This window comes from Cervus elaphus, chromosome 15 (genome assembly GCF_910594005.1).
Source record: "Cervus elaphus chromosome 15, mCerEla1.1, whole genome shotgun sequence".
NCBI lineage: Eukaryota > Metazoa > Chordata > Mammalia > Artiodactyla > Cervidae > Cervus > Cervus elaphus.
Window position 1 is genome coordinate 1,085,452 of NC_057829.1, and position 15,800 is coordinate 1,101,251.

Consider the following 15,800-nt stretch of genomic DNA (forward strand, 5'->3'; position numbering starts at 1 on the left):
GATCAGCTCCTGACTGGTAAAGAGCATTGGTTAATTCAGTGAACATTCAATGAACAACTACTGTGTACCAGGTTAATAACAGGAAAATACAATAAAGAATTAAAGAATAATTTTTAAAGGCTATAGATATAACTGATTCTGAAGAATAGACATAACATTTCTGAATACTTCTCTCTATACTGTTTAAACTTTTTACAATTAATGCTTTTTGTAATATGGGCATTTTATAATTAAAAAGTCATTAAAGTAACCAATTACAATTAATGGATTTGAAGAAAAATAATGTCAAGCAGTTATCTTTAAATTTCAATTTGCTTAGTAAAGATAATTTACTCAACTGCACCTGTGTCATGGGTTAGGGTTAAAGCAAAGAAAGAAGTATATAGTTTATAAATTCAATAAATAGATAACAAATTTACCTTAAAAATAATTATATCTAAATTTGAGGTCATGCATAAACACTTTAGTATATTATCCACTTAAATTTAAAAATGGATCTTAGAAATTTGTCAATGGCAAAATTTACATTTAGATTTCCTGATCTTCAGTTCTTCTCTAACATGGGGACTCATTTCACTGGCCCCTATATTCAAAATATTTGAAGTTAGAGGGAATCTTAGAGACAGCTCAACCCCTCATCTTGACTAATAAGAAAACAGAGCTGTGTATTCATTCAGTGCATATTTACTAATCCATGGTGTGGAGGAGAAAGGTAAAAATTAAGTAAGACTTGGCTCTAGCCTTAAGTAAGCTTACAAACCACTGAAATTTAGTCATGTACACAGATGATAATGATACAATTAGACTACGTTAAAAGTTAAGCAAATTAACCTTTGTGACAAGCTCGCGGTATAATTGAAGTCTCCCAGTTTCTAGTTCACTGTCTTTTCTTTGTCACAAGATTCCACTGAATTAAACATCAAATTAAAAGACTTACACTTTGGAACAGGCGAACACTGAAACTTTACTGACAAATTATTCACTAAAGTTAAAATTTCTATGAAGCCAGATGACTTGATCATATGAACATTTTGTCAGGTAAAGAGGAGGGTTATTATTAACAGCATTACCTATTATTATATTTAACACTTTCTGACCACTTATTCTGTGCCAGATATTTTTCACAGATAAATAGAAGCTGTTACCTTATGTATTTTACAGTAAAGGATAAAGACACTATCCCAGACTCATGCAACTGGGAAGGAGCAGAGTAGAAAGACGAACTCAAGCCCTGGGATGCCAAAGCCTGAGCTCTAAACCATTAGTTTCCTTGAGCAACGTGTAAAAGCATGCAGGTTCAGATCTCCTAAATACCAGCTAAGTTGGGCTTGATACCATGAATGACCTCAGGAAGGTCAACCTGGACTCAGCTTTCCTCAGGCTACAGAGGGAAAAGCTAATTTCACAAGGAATACTCCAAACTTACATATTTAAAGAATCCCAATATCTAAAGATCATTTCTTTAACATACCATCAACATTTATTCAAAGGCTTTTTTGTCAGGCACAATATTAGGCACTGGTGACAAAAAGATAAATAAAATATGGTCTCTTTTTCTATATCCATGCTAAATACATATTTATGAACTGCCTACTTTAGGCACTTGTGCCAGGTGTGAAAGAAGACAAAGATATGAGACAGGAACCCCAACAAACACCTTTAAAAAAATCTAGTCAGCTAAAACATCAACATACAAAAATAAAAGCAACACTATCACAGTCACAAGTTTCATATAATTAATTTCCGTAAAAGAGAGACAAAAAAACAACAACAAAAAACCACAAGTTCAGAGGATTTAGAAACTACTTTGAGGAAGGAACATAAACTGGACCTTCCCTTAAAGATAAACAGAATCTGGAAAGAAGAAAAGAATGATGGAGGAAAAGAATATGAAGAGAAGGAAAAATAATATGGACAAGAGCACTGAGACAAGAATATATAAAACAAGTTCAAGAAACACTAAGTACACAATGTGAATACAAGAAACATCTATTTATGACAATGTGGATGGAAAACACAGGAAAAAACAAAATTATAGGGAGAACTTTATGACGCATATTTATAATAAAATATTTCAAAGTCATTTTTATCATATACTGTGCAAAAATGGGAAAAATTAAATTCCTAAACAGATTTGTAAATTCTTTTTTCTGCAATATATAATTCTGCTAATAAAAAAAAAGAGTTCAAAAAAATTGTCTTGGATGAGAGTGATTTTAAACGGTGTTAGCTAGAGTGACATGACCTAACTGCTTTTAAAATCAATTAAGGAGGGAGGAACTGATTAAAGGCACAGGAACCAATGATAAGGCTAAAACTGAGGGTCCAGATGTGAGCTGAAGGCCTGAACTAAGGCAGCACACAAGCACAGAGCGGATGGACTGTTAGAAAGAACACAGAAAATAGGATGAGCAATATTAGCCACCTAGTCAGGATCGGCTGGTGTCAAAAACAAATGAACATCATTTCTGACTGCTGAGGAAATCTGGAAGGTTACACTCATGATGGCAACCACGGTCCCCTCCTAGAGGCTTAGTCATCTTCCATGACTAGACCAGAAACTGAGATGTAACCATGCAGCAAAGCTGCGGGATTGAAAAAAAGGAGGACATACTAATCCAACCTTAGTGGATTTCCGTAGCTGAATTTCACTCAGCAGATTATTCTCCTTTGTCTTGGTTGGTGCTATAGCTTATCATTTTATTTGTTAAATGATCAATATTATTCTACCTGACCTGCCCTCTGCATTAAAATGACTGGCTACTCTGAGTCAATAAGATATACTCTGAATGCGTCACTAAGATACTTTGCCTGATCACATACTAAAATGATTCGAGAACATTTGCTTACCTGTGCTTTAAAGTTGACAAAACAGTAGTTGTGGAGCAATGGAAAGAATGAAAACTTGGAAGCTGATGATCTGGTTTGGAATCCCAGTCTCGTCACTTAAGAACTTAAGACATGATACGTAGTAATATACAAAAGGGCATACAAATAAAAGGTAAGCCCATCTTCAACCAGCCATCACCCTATGGGTCACCAATCATTGCTTAGACTCTTCTGTACATATCCCTTTAGAAATACGCTAGGCATAGACCAGTTTCTCCCTTTTTGTATGTCAGTGGAAACAATTCACAAATATTGCCTGCATCCTAACTTGTTCAATTTATATCTTATATCATTCCACTTCAGCACATGTAGATCATTCTGTTTTAATTAACCAATCCCCCACTGTTGGACATTCAGGTTGTTTTCAATCTTTGATACCTTTACTCGAATGTAGAAGATATGAAAAAAGTCTAGGTTCAATAATTTGGATGTGAATGAGCTGGTCTATAATAAAATATGGAATGGAACTGGATACTAAGGAATATGCATTTTTAAAATGTGCTTGATACCACCAAATTGCTCTCAAAAGAGTGTCCTACCAAGAGTATATAAGTATACATTTTACTTTCCAACCTTGGTATCATACATATTTTGATCAAAACTACACTCAGGAGACAACATTGTTTACAGAAAAAAAAAACAACAACAACAACCTGTTAGGAAGAGTTCAGTGAGACTGTAGACTCAAAACCCACCTATCAATACAAGCTACCTATTTGTTACAGACATCTTATTAGAAGGTTTAGGAGGCAAAAATCAGTATTCTTACTACTGTATTCTTACTACTTACTACTATTCTTACTTCTTACCACAATGCAAATAAGAAACATTAAGAACATAATAAAATATGACTAAGAGATTTTGGTGATACATTCGTTACTCTCATCATCTCATCTTATATTCTTCGGACATTTCTCCTTACTCATACATCCATTCTCCACGCCCCCTATCCTCCAACACACACACACACACACACACACACACACATGCTTTATTCCTTACAAAGATTGTAAAGAATGCCTATAATCAGGAACTACTCTTGAATAAAAAAATTAGAAGCTTTTAAGGCCGCTGCTACATACTTCTCCAATGGTGATTCTACTTCTGCACATATATACAGAATATTTACAAGACTCCCCATACAGTGCAATGTGCAGTGCAATACACTGTAATACTTCTTATTACAGTGCAATAAGAAGCTATCGGTATAGTTCTGTCTGCTTGAAACATGTCAAATGTATCCTAACAGAGATCCTTGTCAACATTATAGTAAGAATTATCACCTGAGTCTCAAAATTTCCCTTCCAAATAAAACTCACCTTCAAGGTAAAATAATAGGAGACTGAGAACAGAGAAACTGGTACATAGGCACCAATAATTTGTGAGCAAAGAATGACATTTTTTGCTGCTGTCTTGTGCAAATTTAATTAATAGATGATACAAGACAGATATTCAATATAAGGCAACAAAAAAGGCAAAAACATGTACCAAACACACATGCAGAAATAACTTAACGATGCAGAATATATTCTTTGTGTTCATATACCAGAGGGAAGATGGTATTGGTATTTCACGTCACCAGAAACACCAAACTCGGTTTACACGGCACAGTTACAGGATTTGGTGTCAATTAATGGCAGAACACTGGAGCTGTAATTCCCATTACAAATGTTTCTTGTTTTGCTAGAATTTATTACATGCAAAATTTGACAAAAATACCTTAAATTGACTCAAAAAAGAAAGGTGCAAAGTACACCACCACATAGCCACTACCTGATATGAACAACTGCTAACATTTTGCAAAATTTAAAAAGAAATACCTTAAAGTTCATGTCCCCAGTGTTTCCTTCCTCAAGGGCAATCACAATAATGGATTCAGTGTGACTCTAGTTGATGTTTTTTAAACCTATAGCACATATGAAAGTGAAAGTGAAGTCGCTCAGTCGTGTCTGACTCTTGGCAACCCATGGACTGCAGCCTCCCAGGCTCCTCCGTCCATGGGATTTCCCAGGCAAGAGTACTGGAGTGGGCTGCCACTGCCTTCTCCAGATCAATCCTGAACTAATACAAATCCCCCAAAAGTCAACAAAAGAGGCATCGTGTTCAAAATATGGCCAAACAGCAGAACACAATTTATTTAAGTATCAACAAGTATGTTTTTAGTATAAATAAGTTAGAAACCACATTTTATCATCAACTCTTACAGTACAGATGTGTGTGTTGTGTGTGTTTAGATAGTTACAGTATATTATATAGAAGCCAATAAAAACAACTACCCGAAGGAAAAAAAATAGGCTATTAATATTTAAGGCCCTTCTCAATCGATATTTACACTTTAGATATAAGCAGACTGTACTTTTAGACCAAGGTAAGTGCTCTTTTTCAGTTAATCATCCTAAAACCAATGGGAGTTAAGGTAGTAGGCACAGTTAAAAGCCACCATACAAAAAAAAGTAACAAAACTTAGTTTTTGACCTAAATAGACTAAACAAAATGAAAACTATGCCAATCCTGAATGGGTTTTTTTTTCCAACAAGCAAGAAACAAGCAAAGAAACAAAAAAGCACACAGCCTGAAGATCATCTCTAAAGTAGAAAGTGTAAATTTAGTTTTTAACACAAAAAGCCCTGTTCGCTGAATACCCCTTAAATACCCCTATCTTGTTTCCTTTTAAACTATGTACCCACAATGGCTTCAAGTGTCATACTGCATTTTTATAACTACCCAAATGGAATCACTTTATTAATTGTGAGTCAGATAATGGCAAGCATGTTCCCAGACGATGTTTTAAACAAGGCAAAATATAAAATAAATATTATCTTCTCTTTACCCTCACTTTCTTTTCCTCTTCCTCACTCAGGATGAAGAGTCTAAATATGGCCAAATAAGAAAGCTACTGTTAATATTAAAATTTCACTCATACTCGAGCATCACATTAAAATTTTACTTTCTCCACAATTATCACAATCAACAATGATTTTTCTATATCTGAATGCTTACACTATTACCTGTACCACAGAAAACTATTCTATAGACTTTCAGGTGTTAGTCTTGCCTCTCCATTAAGAACATAATATGCTCAAGGATATGCACTAAACTTTTGGATTCCTATAATACTTAGCTGATCACATAATTTAATAAATTTACTGATCAATGTAAAATATTGAATACCAACTATATGCAAGTCACTGTCCCAGGCAATGAAAATATCTGACAAAATTTCCACAAGAATTAAAAAGTTTGAAGCTGCTGAAAGGCATGGGTACAAAATGACAGTCATATAAGAGAGAAGTTTAAGAATCTATACCAATAACCTCAGATATGCAGATGATACCACCCTTATGGCAGAAAGTAAAGAAGAACTAAAGAGCCTCTTGATGAAAGTGAAAGAGGAGAGTGAAAAAGTTGGCTTAAAGCTCAACATTCAGAAAACTAAGATCATGGCATCTGGCCCCATCACTTCATGGGAAATAGATGGGGAAACAGTGGAAACAGTGTCAGACTGTACTTTTTTGGGCTGCAAAATCACTGCAGATGGTGATTACAGTCATGAAATTAAAAGACGCTTACTCCTTGGAAGGAAAGTTATGACCAACCTAGACAGCACATTAAAAAGCAGAGACATTACTTTGCCAACAAAGGTCCATCTAGTCAAGGCTATGGTTTTTCCAGTCGTCATGTGTGGATATGAGAGTTGGACTGTGAAGAAAGCTGAGCACAGAAGAATGGATGCTTTTGAACTGTGGTGTTGGAGAAGACTCTTGAGAGTCCCTTGGACTGCAAGGACATCCAACCAGCCCATCCTAAAGGAGATCAGTCCTGGGTGTTCTTTGGAAGGACTGATGTTGAAGCTGAAACTCCAATATTTTGGCCACCTGATGCGAAGAACTGACTCATTTGAAAAGACCCTGATGTTGGGAAAGATTGAAGGCAGGAGGAGAAGGGGACGACAGAGGAGGAGATGGTTAGATGGCATCACCGACTCAATGGACATGAGTTTGAGCAAGCTCCAGGAATTGGTGATGGACAGGGAGGCCTCGCATGCTGCGGTTCATGGGGTCGCAAAGAGTCAGACACGACTGAGCGACTGAACTGAACTGAATATGGTCCAGACAACAGTAGCAAGTCTCACTCAGCTAAAAGCAGTGAACTTAATACATTTTAGAAATATTCTCTTGATATTTTGTTAGAAGCCAGAGGAAGCACTAAACCCAACTCCAACCTAACAGGGAGGAACTACTTTTTTAAGTGGAAGAGATGGGAACTTTTGGAAGATGGGAATCACAGCACAGCTGATACTAAGAGGGAACAGAGCACAGTGAGGTAAGTACTCTTTCAGAGTTCTGAGAAAAGACAGGTAGGACAATGAAAGAGTATTTAAAAAAGAAGGATGACTCAAGAAGTCTGTAGGCTCATAAGTTAAATTATTAAAGTCAATCATAAATGCCTCCTGATAAGCTGCCGTATGAACATCTAGAAGCATGATAAATACAGAATAAAATAAATTCATCATTGAAAGGCATAAGTTATTTGACCACTTACTGTCTCTACAGAGCTGACTCATTCTAAGGAATTTTAGTCTGATTTTGATTAGACCTTGAAGGCTCAGAGTAGAACAGCATTCCTCTAGATAAAATACTGTTATTTGTAATTAAGTTGTGCCAAAGGCATTGGCACAACTTTTACCTTGCAATCTAACTGGAAACCAAACTGGCTCAACTGGAAAAAATACAGGGGAAAATATGTAATTAATGTGTGTGTATATTCAAGCAAGTAATGTTACATGCAAAAGATCAAATTAGTTTATCAAGTGGACCTAGTAGGAACATCACAAGGATGCTACAATTTATCAAACACTGAGACTCCACGAGAGCTCATTTTAAATTCTTCCACTGAAAACATCAAACTTAAAAAGCTATAGTTCTTTGATATGTTTTATAAATTTGACTTACTCTTTTAGTCAAGAAAAAGAAGATAGTGTGAAGACTTCTTAAAGTATTTTATAATTACCACTGTACTATTACCTACGTCAACAGACTCTGGGGCAAACAATTTAGTAAATCTTACAAAGTTAAACTGCTTTTGTGTGTCCTGAGTCGCTCAGTCCTGTCTCTCTGTGACCCCATGAACTGTAGCCTGCCAGGCTCCTCTGTCCATGGGGATTCTCCAGGCAAAAATACTGGAGTGGGTTGCCATGCCCTCCTCCAGGGGATCTTCCCAACCCAGGATCGAACCCAGGTCTCTGCATTGCAGGTGGATTCTTTACATCTGAGCCACCAGAGAAACCTTTTAGACATCTTTAAACAAAGAAAACTACTGTTGACTATACATTTATTACTCTAAAGTTTTATGAATTTTAAGATCAGACACACATTAATCAAAAATACACAAAAACAAATAAAAATAATGTTTTAGATAATCTACACTATCAATCTTTATACTGTTTATAATAAACCAAAAGCTACTCATTGAGTATTATAAAGTCATAACCCAACTAGCACCAATTAACATGGTAGAACTGAATACAGAGGACCTTTATAACTGGCAGTAGTCTGGTCCTAAAGAAAGATTCATCCTCAGAGTTTCTAAGATATAATTTGTATGATCCAAATATTAGTCAAAATCTTCAAAACATGGTACTAACCACAGATTTACAGACTTATTTTGGCATTTATCTATTTTCTGACTGTACTAACACATTTAAATATTTTGATATTTTGACATACAATGCATTTGGATTTAAATTATACTAAACTTGTGCTATAAGTTCCTCCTATGAAATATTTCTCTTTTTTATGATGCCATCATAGGCCTAAATTTAGAAACACAAACTATAAAACTTCCAGAAGAAAATACACAAGAACAATTTTGCAACTTTAGGATATACAACTATTTATTTAGGAAACAAAGACCATGAATCATTAAGGAAAAAACACAATTAACAGGACTTGATGAAATGAAAATCTTTTGCTCATAAGACACATTGTTAAAAAATGAAAAGGCAAATCATGCTGGGAGAAAAAACTTGGAAAACACATATTTGATAGAGGACTTGGGTTCAGAATATATAAAAGAACCACAACTCAATAAAAAGCTATTAACAGACTTTGCACAAAAGATATGTAATGGCAGTCGACACACACACACGCCCCCCCCATGCCAAAAGCTCAAAGAAGGAGCTCAGCATTACTAGTCCTCAAGAAATAAAAATGAAAACCACAATGAAATACCACTGTACTCTCACTAGAATGAGTTAAATAAAAAGCCTGAAAATACCAAGGGTTTGGGGGATGTATAGAAATTGAAACTCTCATACACTGGTGATGGAAATTTTAAATGATACAACCACTTTGGAAAGCCTGTTTGGCAGCTTCTTACAAATTTAAATGTATACTAACTATATGAACCAGCAATTCTATTCCTAGGTATTATCCAAAAGAAATGAAAACATATGTCTCTGCAAAATTTACACAAGCATGTTCATGGCAGCTTTATTCATATGGGCCAAAAATGGGGAAAAAAATAAATGTCTAATAACTGATGAATGGAAAAACCAAAAAAGGAATGAACTACTCTTACATATAAAAACATTATTTGGATGAATTTCAAAAACATTCTACTGAGGAAATGAAGCCATACAGAAAAGACTAAATGCTCCAAACTGCATTTATATGACATTTTTAAACAGGTAAAACTTATCTAAGGAAGTGGTTCTCACTTGGGGAATTTTGCCCTCCCCTTCCTCAGACGGTGCTGGTGACATTTCTTGATTATCACAACTTGGGGAATGGGGGCTGGGTGGTTGCTTCTGTTATGTAGTGGACACAGAGGCCAGCAACCCTGTTAAACATTCTAGAATATACAGGACACTAACAGAACAAAGAATTATCAGCCCCAAAATTCCAATAGTGCCTAGGCCCAGGTTGAAAACTGTTGTCTACTGTGGTCAGTGATGGTCTTGGGATACTGAATGTAAATGAAAATGAAGGCGTTCTGGGGACAATAAAAATGTTCTATATTTTATTTGTAGTATTAATTTGTTCTCCAAAATTCACCACACTGTACACTTTAAATGGGCACATTTTATTGTATGCAATTTTACCTCAAAGTTGATGGTAAAAATTACAGCCTATCAAATAATATAAAGCTACAAAAACAGTTTAATCCAATTTTTGCTTTTAAACATATATGCATAGAAAAAATGGAAAAGGCAAGTACTATTGTTTGGATTATGGATAAGTGTGATTTTTTTTTCCCCTACTGCTCATCTATTTTGTATTCACTTGAAAATACATTATATTTTGTAATAATGTACTTTTGAGTTATACTCAAAACAGGTCCAAACAAACTATGGAAGAGCACAACTGCACATGAATATTTGATTATAGCTAAATTCTGATTTATGATCACAGGACTGAAGTTATTTCAAGAAACTATAAAAATGTATAATGCAAAGGCATTTAGAAGTCAACTTTTACTTTAAAACACAGCTATATTTAGAGCCTAAATTATAAATATAACTATTTCTGTACAAAAAAGTTTTTAAGAGAAATTTTCACTATAAACAGTGATACCACACCATAATAAGGTAGGCTGAAAAGATTAATAAATTCTTTTAAATTAAATAAAATAATGTTATAAAGGAATAACTTATTTCATTATATCTATACAGTAGAAAAACATAGCAGATACAATTCAGTTATGTTCAACAACAGGCCAGGGACTACACAAACTGTGAGTAATAAAAAGATGTCCCTCAAAAAGCTGACTATCTAATGGAGAGAAATGATGCTGCTAATAAATCAAATAAAAAGAGTTAAAGGCTATGGTTGAGGTTTGAAAGTAGTACAATGAAAGAATCAAACAACTAAGCCTTGGTAGTGTGGGAAATATTTACAAAGATGACAGTTGAGCTGGGTCTTGAGGAAGTAGTAAGAGCTTATCAGGTGAAAATCATTATTAGACACTTCAAAAATCTTAAACAAACAAACGCCAACTGCCTAACAATTTTGTTACACTGCTCTTCTGTTACATTTTATAGTCTTAAAGGTCAGCAACAGAAAAACCAGTTTTGGGAAAAGGAAGATAATCCTACAATACTGAGCAAGGAAGTTAAAACCTGCTGAGAAAATTCCATATTCAACAGAGAAGGCTGCTATGGATCTACCTTGATGGAAAAAGGCACTCTTTGCAGTTTAACTACATCTAACTAAGTTACATCTAAGTTAGGCAACTGTGGTGTTGGAGAAGATTCTTGAGAGTCCCTTAGACTGCAAGGAGATCCAACCAGTCCATCCTAAAGGAGATCAGTCCTGAATATTCATTGGAAGGACTGATGTTGAAGCTGAAACTCCAATACTTTGGCCACCTGATGCGAAGAACTGACTCATTGGAAAAGCCACCGATGCTGGGAAAGATTGAAAGCGGGAGGAGAAGGGGACGACAGAGGATGAGATGGTTGGATGGCATCACCGACTCAATGGACATGAGTTTGAGCAAGCTTCTGGAGTTGGTGATGGACAGGGAGGCGTGGCGGGCTGCGGTTCATGGAGTCACAAAGAATCAGACAAGTGACTTAGGGACTGAACTGAACTGAGGTTAGGCGATCTCAGTCTCCGGCACCACTTAAAAGTACTGACAAAAAACCATCAGTTCGGCTACAATTTCAAATCATGTATTTTAACATGTGTGAGCAAATTTCAGTTGGCCTCACATAACACATTGAAAACCTCATACTGTTAGTACGGGGAAAATCTAAGATGCCTCTTAAGAAGGGTAGGTACTGAGACTCCAATATGCATCCTTGGCAGTACGTTTTAAAGACATAAGAAATGCTAGTAAATATATGATGAATGAGATAAACGACCAGTCTATACAGTTAACAATGATTACAACGAGGCAGAAAAGTTAATTCCTAAACTTACAAAGAGAAAAAAGCCTACAAGGTTTTGAGACCAGGAGGTAACACTGCAGGGAGAACCTGCCTACTCTGCTCCTTAGACTTCCTATAATTCTGGAAACCCACTGAAATTAAGGAACCAAAAGTGAATGAAACTGAGTTTATTTAAACTGAACAAATTTTATGCAGCAGAAGATGCAACTTTTGAGTAAACTCAACCCAAAGACAACGGGTCTTCACAAGTGTATCTGGCTTCGGGCAGAGAGCAACATTTCCTATTCTTTTCTCTCTTGACTTGGAGTCAAATAATTACTGCGAACAACATAAGGAACACTGTTTCCAGGTAGTGGCGATTCAGGAGATGGGAGAGAATGGAAAAACGATTCAAGCGATAAACCAAGGTTGCAAGGGAGTCTTCTGGAGTCATGTAGTAGCCAGTGAACTAGAAACTCTGGATATTTAATAGATATCGATACCAATAATGGAACCAGGAGCTGCTGCAAGTCCCTCCAAGGGCTGGAGGCAGGCAGGGAGAGAACAGTCGCTGCCAGATCCTTTGACCTCCACCGCAACAGATCACCGCCCGACCCCGCCCCAACCCTCTAGCTGAAATGCTCCCAGTACTCAGCACGGGCCCACAAGCACCCCCTCCCCACAATAACCCCCACAACCCCAACAGCCCAGCCAGAGGGACAGCACCGTCGTTCACTTACTGAGCTGTCCCCCACCCGACGTCGTACTCGGCTCCCGACCTCCTGCGCCTCCAAGGCCGGCCGCCACGGGGACCCCCGGCGCCCCCGTCCCCGGCGGGGTCCCGCTCTGCCCCTCGAAGTTGCCAGGGTTGGATAAGTAGTCGCGCAGCCGAGGGAGCTCGCGGCCGCTTTCTAACAGCTCGGTGTGCAGCTCCAAGGCGGTCAGTAGGTACTGATCACGCAGCAGCTAGGCCGCGATCACATCAATTGACAGGCGGGCCGGGGTCTCCCCGGGGCCCCCAGGGCCGCCGCCGCCGCCTCCCCAGGGAGCCCCGCTCGGGCACTGCTCCCCAAGGCCACCGGGTCCTGGGGCGACAGCGAGTCCGCAGAGCCCGGATCTAGGCCGCCCCCGGCACCCAGCCGAAGTCCTGCCGGCCGCTCGTCGGTCGCCGAGACCTCGTCCTCGTCCTCGTCCTAGTCCGAATCGCTGAGGAAAGGGTTCAAGCCGCCGCTGCCACCTCCAGGAGCCATCGCCGCCACCTTACACTGTCAGGAGTGTGGGCGCCTCCTTGCCTGGCTCTGACAGGCCGCGGCCTGAGTCCCTGCTTGGCCTCGGTAGGAACCGGTCGCTTCCGCAGCCCCGGCCTTGCCACGTTCCGCCTCCTCACCTGGAGACCAGGCGCAGGCTCGCAGACGAACCGTCCGGAGGCTGCAGCGGCAGCAGAAGCCACTGCCTCAGCCACGGCTGCACCAGCAACACGGCTCTGCGGGCGTCTTCCTGGTCCCCGGTCTCGCGAGAAATGGCGCGTGCCCCGCCCCGCCCCGCCTGCTCCCCACGCTAGTGAGCAGAGACTGAGGGGCCCCGCGCCCTGCTCAAAGGGAAAGCCCCACCCCACTCCTTTTTGACTGGTCGCAGGAGGTAGGGGCCGGGATTGGAGTCACGGAGGACTGACCCGTGAATTATCGCGAGAGTAGCTTCTGGCCAGTAAGTGTCAGCGGCGTTTCGTGGTTGAGCGGGGTTTGTGACGGTGGTTTAGGAGCCTTCTCTTCTGCGCGGGAGGGGAGCTCTGACTCGCAGCCGGACCCCGCCTTCTCGCTGACGAGGCCTCGTTCCCCAGGTCAGGCCTGACCTGCTCAAGCCCAGGTAGAGTCCGGGAGAAGTGGGGGCAGGTGCCAGGCCCGACACTGGCGCTCGCTGGGGTGCGCTGCCCCCTCTTACTTCGCTCCTGCGGTGTGCGCTGCCCGCTGCTGAAGTTTTCCTCGCCGGGGTGGCGGGTGCCCGGCAGGGCCGGTGGTCAGAAGGGGGCTTGCTTCCTCTTCCCTGCCCTCCCAGTCTCGTGCCTGCGGGCCCCTGGGGCCTGGGTGCGGCACAGGGACAGAGCCAATGGAAAATGCAGCGGGACGTTGGGATCTGCTTGGATCTGCGAATATCCCGATAGTCTCGACTTCGGTAACAAACAATTAGGAACGCAGTAAGCACTTGTGGTTTAAAACACAGCTTGCACTATAGGGACGCTTCAAAACGTCAAATGCTGTCCCTCAGAGGGTCCCTTGCAGAGCAAGGAGATCCCACCAGTCCATCCTAAAGGAAATCAGTCCTGAGTATTCATTGGAAGGACTGATGCTGAAGCTGAAGTTCCAATACTTTGGCCACCTGATGCGAAGAACTGACTCATTGGAAAAGCCCCTGATGCTGGGAAAGATTGAAGGAGGGAGGAGAAGGGGACGTCAGAGAATGAGATGGTTGGATGGCATCAAAGATTCAATGGACATGAGTTTGAGCAAGCTCGGGGAGTTGGTGATGGACAGGGAAGCCTGGCATGCTGCAGTCCATGGGGTCGCAAGAGTCAGACACGACTGAGCGACTGAACTGAACTTGGGGTTTTTGTTTTGTTTTCAGTAGAAGTTTTTTGTTGTTGTTGTTGATATTTTTAATACCAAGAATTGGAAGCATTTTTTTTAATAGAACATTAGCTCCTAGTGTTTATGGTGAATGGTATTGTTTCCTTAATTTCTCTTTCTGTTTTTTCATTGTTAGTATATGGGAATGCAAGGGATTTCTCTGTGTTAATTTTATATCCTGCAACTTTACTGTATTCATTGATTAGCTCTAGTAATTTTCTGGTAGAGTCTTTAGGGTTTTTTATGTAGAGGATCATGTCATCTGCAAACAGTGAGAGTTTCACTTTTTCTTTTCCTATCTGGATTCCTTTTACTTCTTTTTCTGCTCTGAATTTAATTTGCTGTGGCCAAAACTTCCAACACTATGTTGAATAGTAGTGGTAAGAGTGGGCACCCTTGTCTTGTTCCTGATTTCAGGGGAAATGCTTTCAATTTTTCACCATTGAGGGTGATGCTTGCTGTGGGTTTGTCATATATAGCTTTTATTATGTTGAGGTATGTTCCTTCTATTCCTGCTTTTTGGAGAGTTTTAATCATAAATGGGTGTTGAATTTTGTCAAAGGCTTTCTCTGCATCTATTGAGATAATCATATGGTTTTTATCTTTCACTTTGTTAATGTGGTGTATTACATTGATTGATTTGCGGATATTAAAGAATCCTTGCATTCCTGGGATAAAGCCCACTTGGTCATGGTGTATGATTTTTTTAATATGTTGTTGGATTCTGTTTGCTAGAATTTTGTTAAGGATTTTTGCATCTATGTTCATCAGTGATATTGGCCTGTAGTTTTCTTTTTTTGTGGCATCTTTGTCTGGTTTTGGAATTAGGGTGATGGTGGCCTCATAGAATGAGTTTGGAAGTTTACCTTCTTCTGCAATTTTCTGGAAGAGTTTGAGTAAGATAGGTGTTAGCTCTTCTCTGAATTTTTGGTAGAATTCAGCTGTGAAGCCGTCTGGTCCTGGGCTTTTGTTTGCTGGAAGATTTTTGATTACAGTTTCGATTTCCTTGCTTGTGATGGGTCTGTTAAGATCTACTATTTCTTCCTGGTTCAATTTTGGAAGGTTATACTTTTCTAAGAATTTGTCCATTTCATCCAAGTTGTCCATTTTATTGGCATAGAGCTGCTGGTAGTAGTCTCTTATGATCCTTTGTATTTGAGTGTTGTCTGTTGTGATCTCTCCATTTTCATTTCTAATTTTGTTAATTTGGTTCTTCTCTCTTTGTTTCTTAATGAGTCTTGCTAATGGTTTGTCAATTTTGTTTATTTTTTCAAAAAACCAGCTTTTAGCTTTGTTGATTTTTGCTATGGTCTCTTTAGTTTCTTTTGTATTTATTTCTGCCCTAATTTTTAAGATTTCTTTCCTTCTGCTAACCCTGGGGTTCTTCATTTCTTCCTTCTCTAATTGCTTTAGGTGTA

General features: G+C 39.2%; 1 long non-coding RNA gene and 1 pseudogene across 16 annotated transcripts in view; one reads left to right on the plus strand and one right to left on the minus strand.

The window, feature by feature from the left end:
- LOC122709153 overlaps positions 1-13,026 on the minus strand; it is a 77,451-nt pseudogene extending 64,425 nt beyond the window's left edge.
- Positions 13,027-13,434: 408 nt separating this feature from the next.
- LOC122709549 overlaps positions 13,435-15,800 on the plus strand; it is a 95,141-nt gene continuing 92,775 nt past the window's right edge. For 5 of the 16 annotated variants that reach the window (XR_006345561.1, XR_006345560.1, XR_006345554.1 and 2 more), the window contains exon 1: positions 13,442-13,624. This is a non-coding gene — a long non-coding RNA (uncharacterized LOC122709549). Of the gene's footprint in view, positions 13,625-15,800 lie in introns of all 16 variants that reach the window. The other 11 variants (XR_006345563.1, XR_006345552.1, XR_006345562.1 and 8 more) reach the window with 6 other exon arrangements.